The sequence below is a fragment of the Rhinoderma darwinii genome (genome assembly GCF_050947455.1).
Source record: "Rhinoderma darwinii isolate aRhiDar2 chromosome 11 unlocalized genomic scaffold, aRhiDar2.hap1 SUPER_11_unloc_7, whole genome shotgun sequence".
NCBI lineage: Eukaryota > Metazoa > Chordata > Amphibia > Anura > Rhinodermatidae > Rhinoderma > Rhinoderma darwinii.
Genome location: NW_027461859.1, coordinates 641381 through 647019, shown reverse-complemented (window position 1 = coordinate 647019; position 5639 = coordinate 641381). Strand labels below are relative to the sequence as shown.

General features: G+C 40.2%; 2 long non-coding RNA genes across 2 annotated transcripts; one reads left to right on the top strand and one right to left on the bottom strand.

The window, feature by feature from the left end:
* Window positions 1-240: 240 nt before the first annotated feature.
* On the bottom strand, window positions 241-2139 carry LOC142698086 (uncharacterized). The gene is made up of 2 exons (XR_012865677.1): window positions 1977-2139; window positions 241-1161 (listed from the first exon to the last, which is right to left on the bottom strand). It is a non-coding gene; the product is annotated as an uncharacterized LOC142698086 (long non-coding RNA).
* LOC142698087 (uncharacterized) lies at window positions 1222-5349 on the top strand. The gene is made up of 2 exons (XR_012865678.1): window positions 1222-4368; window positions 5265-5349. It is a non-coding gene; the product is annotated as an uncharacterized LOC142698087 (long non-coding RNA).
* The last annotated feature ends 290 nt before the right edge of the window (window positions 5350-5639 follow it).

Genomic DNA, 5639 nt, shown 5'->3' with positions numbered 1-5639 from the left:
TATATGTAAGGGGGTTAGGAGATAGGGATTAGAGTAAGGGGTAGGTTAGGTTTAAGTTTAGAGGTTAGTGGTTAGGGTTGGGTTGTTAGGGTTGGAGTTAGGAGTTTAGGGTTAGAGATTGGGTTAGAATTAGGGATAAGGTCAGTGGGTTAGGGAATTAGGGGTTAGGGCTTTTCCAGGAGTGAAATCCTTGGTCATAGCCATAATGGTTTAGGAATAGGAAAGTATCCGGCACACAAATGTGGTTCAATTTTGCGATTTTATTAAATTCGATGCCATGGGCAATGTGCGTGCAACGTTTCGGTTCAACGACCTTCGTCAGGCACTGCAGGTGTACAAAATATTTCACATGAATATATTGGCATCATATTTCAACAATAACATTATATCAATGGTGCAAAACAGCAAGTAAAGAGAAACTGGAAAGAATAAAATAAAAAAGGTAAAAAATAAGAACAGAGTCTTTTGTCAAGACACATACAGTGTTCATATATAGTCAATATATCTATTATTTTATTGGGAACAAGCCTCGAGATATAGATATGAATATTTATTTAAATATGGCCCAATGTATGTTAGAGGGTGACTATCAATCCAGTGCACAAACAAAAGGTATACACAATAGCGGTATATCATCAAGTATCACATCGTCATAGCAAGACAATTTAAGACAATTTCTATCAAGTGTGATGGTTACAATGGGATAATGAATAATGTAGCTTAGAGCAACAGAACGAGGTACATAGAAAGAAAATCTGTGATTAACAAGAGAACCACATATCGGTAATCCATTCTTAGAGGAAACAAGTACATTGGTATAGATGGCATAGATCATAGAGCGTAGGTTAACAGAGATTACACTAGTGTTAATCACACAGATATAGTCATTTAGCTTGGACCAACAGACCGAGGTATATACAGAAAATCTCTGATTCAGAAGGGATTCCACCTATATATTTGCCATTCTTTAAGGAAAACAGGCATATTAGCATATATGGCATAAATCATAGAGCGTAGGTAAGCAGAAGATACATTGGTGATATCAATGCAGCTACAGTAGAGGAAATCCACTAGGTGGCGCCTGCGAGCCTGCAGTCTCATATGAGTCCCTATCTGAGGTGCTGTCAGAATCTTGTCGGCACATCTAGCACCACGCTCAGCCTGAGATAAATTAAGAAAGTTTGCATGACATAAAGGTATAATATTAAGTAGTGTTGTTTACCTAGATCCCACTTGGCGTATGATTCTTGAATTATATCGTGCTGCAGTCAGTATGGCGGCTTGCCGCTTAGTTTTGGCGCTAAATTGTACTTGAATCTCCATGGTTTAAATACTATGTATTCTGGGCGTGAGGTGGGCGGTATTAAGGTGCGTGTCATGTGACGCTTCAATCGTCACACTGGGGCTGTATAGCTGTAAAGATGTGTAGACCGACATAGCTAGCAGGGGGCGTGTCCCAACGAAGGGAGTTACACTCACTCCCATATTTGGTTTGTGGGACGGCCATGTTTGAAAGCGTCATGGAGGGAGTCCCTGAAGATTAACACATCGTATGTAGTGACGAGTAGGGGGCGTGTCTCATAGTGAGTACTACGATCACTCTATTTCACTGCTAGTAGTCCGATTTTAGATATTGAATGACTGAGAACGCTATAGGAGGCAGAAGGATAGTAGGACTTATTATATGAGGGGTGTTTAGTTATCTCATCCACATGAGATATAAACTAGTGACTGGTAAATCAAAAACTGGACTAGTTACCATAGTGCATCACCTTAGATCATGAGTACTGTCCTAGATTCTATATTATCGGGCAGGTGTCGTTTTAACCTATAATGATATTAGTTGGATATTAACAAAGTTATATCTAAATCTATGCATGTTATTATAGTACTATGTAGTGGATATGTATTACCACTAAACCATCAATCATATTGGACTTACTGCTAGGTGCTAGAGATTTTTTTTAAAAGGATACCGTGGTCCGGTATGGTCAGATGTTGGTGTGTTATATACCATAGAGTAGATCAACGTGTCTGTTGTGAAGTAAAAAGATGCATTAGTCACCATAACTGAACATATTAAGATCATTATTATGCATACAGTCATATTCTATATTCACAAAAAGCTGCTAACTTCATACTCCCTATTCAAGCCTCGGGGCTCAAGTGTCTGCAATCTATGGATCCAGTAGGCTTCTCTACGTTTTAATGTCCTAATTCTATCCCCTCCTCTCCTGGGCGCTGGTACATGTTCTATGACCTGGAACTGAAGTTGCGAAATGTTATGTGCTCTTGTTAGGAAGTGCGCAGGGATAGGTAGCAAGGTTTTTTTACAGCGTATGCTACTCTTATGCTGTCCAATTCTGTCTCGTATGCGTTGTGTCGTTTCACCAACGTAGGCCAGTCCACAGGGACATTTTATCATGTAAACGACATAATTGGTATTGCATGTAAAGTATTCGTTCACTGGTATGCGTTCACCTGTCTGGGGATGTTGTAATGTATTGCCCTTGATCACATTGGAGCACTGCATGCAGGACCGGCATGGAAAAGTGCCTTGTTTAGGGGTGTTCAAGAAGGTCTGTCTCGAGTATCTTTTGGCTGAACCTATATCCGCTTTCACCAATTTGTCTCTAAGGTTACGTGGTCTTTTGGAACAAGGGAGGAAAGGAGCTTGGAATTCCGTAATTTTGGGGTAAGCTTCTTTCAGGAGGGGCCAGTGCTTTCTAATTATATGATGCACTTTATAAGCGCAGGGATGATATATATGTACAAACGGTATGCGTTTAGGTTTGACCGAGTCCCTATTGCTGATAGTATTAACTTGTGCCTCCAACAGTGTACGAGTCGGATAGCCCCTGTCCAAGAATTTTTTTGTCATGTCAGTCATTCTCATGGTTCTATTTACACTGTCGTCCACTATCCTAGTAACCCTGTTAAATTGGGACTTTGGTAAGGATTTTTTTGTTGCTATTGGATGACAGCTGTCATAATGTAGGAGCCCATTCCTGTCTGTCTCCTTAATAAACAAGTCAGTGCTGAGAAAGCCCTCTTCACCCTTAATGACCATTGTGTCTAGGAAACTGATCCTGGATGTATCATGGTTAAGAGTGAATTGAAGTTCCGGCCAAATATTGTTGAGGTATTCCAAGAATACCAGTAATGACTCATTTGAGCCCGTCCATATACAGAATATATCGTCGATATATCTTTTCCAGAGCAGGATATGTTCCTTAAAAGTGTTTGTGGGGTAGACAAAATTTTCTTCAAAATGGGCCATGAAGCAATTGGCATATGGTGGTGCCACGTTAGACCCCATGGCCGTGCCTCTCTGTTGAATATAGTATGTATCCTCAAAGAGGAAGAAGTTATCAGTAAGGATCACATTTAGTAGATCCAGACCGAGGTCTATAATCTGTCTTTCCTTATCTGCCTTGGTCAGCATTGTCTCAACTGCTACGAGTCCTTTGGAGTGTTCAATAGATGTATAGAGACTACACACATCCATGGTCACAAGGATAGCGTCAGGGGGTAGTGCATCCAGAGTGTGAATAGTTTCTAAAAAATCGGACGTATCTAACAGGAAAGATCTTGTATCTTTCACTAGAGGAGTGAGTAATTTCTCCATAAACTTGGAAAGTGGAGTGAATACTGAATCTGTTGAGGCTACTATCGGGCGGCCTGGAGGATTGTCAAGGCCCTTGTGTATCTTAGGTAGTGTGTAAAATACAGGTGTGACTGGATGTCTATTGGTCAAGTAGGAAGCTGTGTCTTGGTCTATCGTACCTAGGGTCATATGTTTTTTTAGGACATTTTGGATCTTGAGTGCGATCCTATTTGAGGGGTCCTGGTTCACAGGTAAATAAACAGAAGTGTCCTGTAATTGTCTGTATATTTCCCTAAAGTAGGTAGATTTATCCATGACAACAATTGCTCCCCCCTTATCAGCTGGTTTGATAACCAAATCCTTGTCTCCGGTAAGGGAGGACAAGGCTTGTCTGTCCAGATTGCTTAGATTGGCCTGGCTTTTAAAATGGCCCAATCTGAAGTCGTGGCTAAACCCGTCCACATCTCTGTGGATCAGGTTAATGAAGGTCTCCAACGCTGGTGAGTTCTTTGGAGGGTTAAAGAAACTCTTGTTTCTTAGTCCAAAGTCTCGACTGGTTATAATAGGACCCCCTACAGCCCCAGTGTGACGATTGAAGCGTCACATGACACGCACCTTAATACCGCCCACCTCACGCCCAGAATACATAGTATTTAAACCATGGAGATTCAAGTACAATTTAGCGCCAAAACTAAGCGGCAAGCCGCCATACTGACTGCAGCACGATATAATTCAAGAATCATACGCCAAGTGGGATCTAGGTAAACAACACTTCTTAATATTATACCTTTATGTCATGCAAACTTTCTTAATTTATCTCAGGCTGAGCGTGGTGCTAGATGTGCCGACAAGATTCTGACAGCACCTCAGATAGGGACTCATATGAGACTGCAGGCTCGCAGGCGCCACCTAGTGGATTTCCTCTACTGTAGCTGCATTGATATCACCAATGTATCTTCTGCTTACCTACGCTCTATGATTTATGCCATATATGCTAATATGCCTGTTTCCTTAAAGAATGGCAAATATATAGGTGGAATCCCTTCTGAATCAGAGATTTTCTGTATATACCTCGGTCTGTTGGTCCAAGCTAAATGACTATATCTGTGTGATTAACACTAGTGTAATCTCTGTTAACCTACGCTCTATGATCTATGCCATCTATACCAATGTACTTGTTTCCTCTAAGAATGGATTACCGATATGTGGTTCTCTTGTTAATCACAGATTTTCTTTCTATGTACCTCGTTCTGTTGCTCTAAGCTACATTATTCATTATCCCATTGTAACCATCACACTTGATAGAAATTGTCTTAAATTGTCTTGATATGACGATGTGATACTTGATGATATACCGCTATTGTGTATACCTTTTGTTTGTGCACTGGATAGATAGTCACCCTCTAACATACATTGGGCCATATTTAAATAAATATTCATATCTATATCTCGAGGCTTGTTCCCAATAAAATAATAGATATATTGACTATATATGAACACTGTATGTGTCTTGACAAAAGACTCTGTTCTTATTTTTTACCTTTTTTATTTTATTCTTTCCAGTTTCTCTTTACTTGCTGTTTTGCACCATTGATATAATGTTATTGTTGAAATATGATGCCAATATATTCATGTGAAATATTTTGTACACCTGCAGTGCCTGACGAAGGTCGTTGAACCGAAACGTTGCACGCACATTGCCCATGGCATCGAATTTAATAAAATCGCAAAATTGAACCACATTTGTGTGCCGGATACTTTTCTATATACAATTGGGTTGGGACCCTATTCGTGCACCTCTTTCAATCTTGTGCGCTCTGAACCAACACAGACCAGCTTCTATGTGTAGTTCAGGTAATTCTTGGATTTCAACATCACCTCCCTGGTTGGATTGTGGCTTCTTAAAGTAGTCCAGTATCACTTTTTTCTTTATCTTTTCCTCTTCTTCACGCTCTCTTTTTTTCTTGCGTTTTTGAAAGCCAGATTTATGGTGGTACATTTTTTTTGGTCTCAATAAGTATTAACCAAGAGC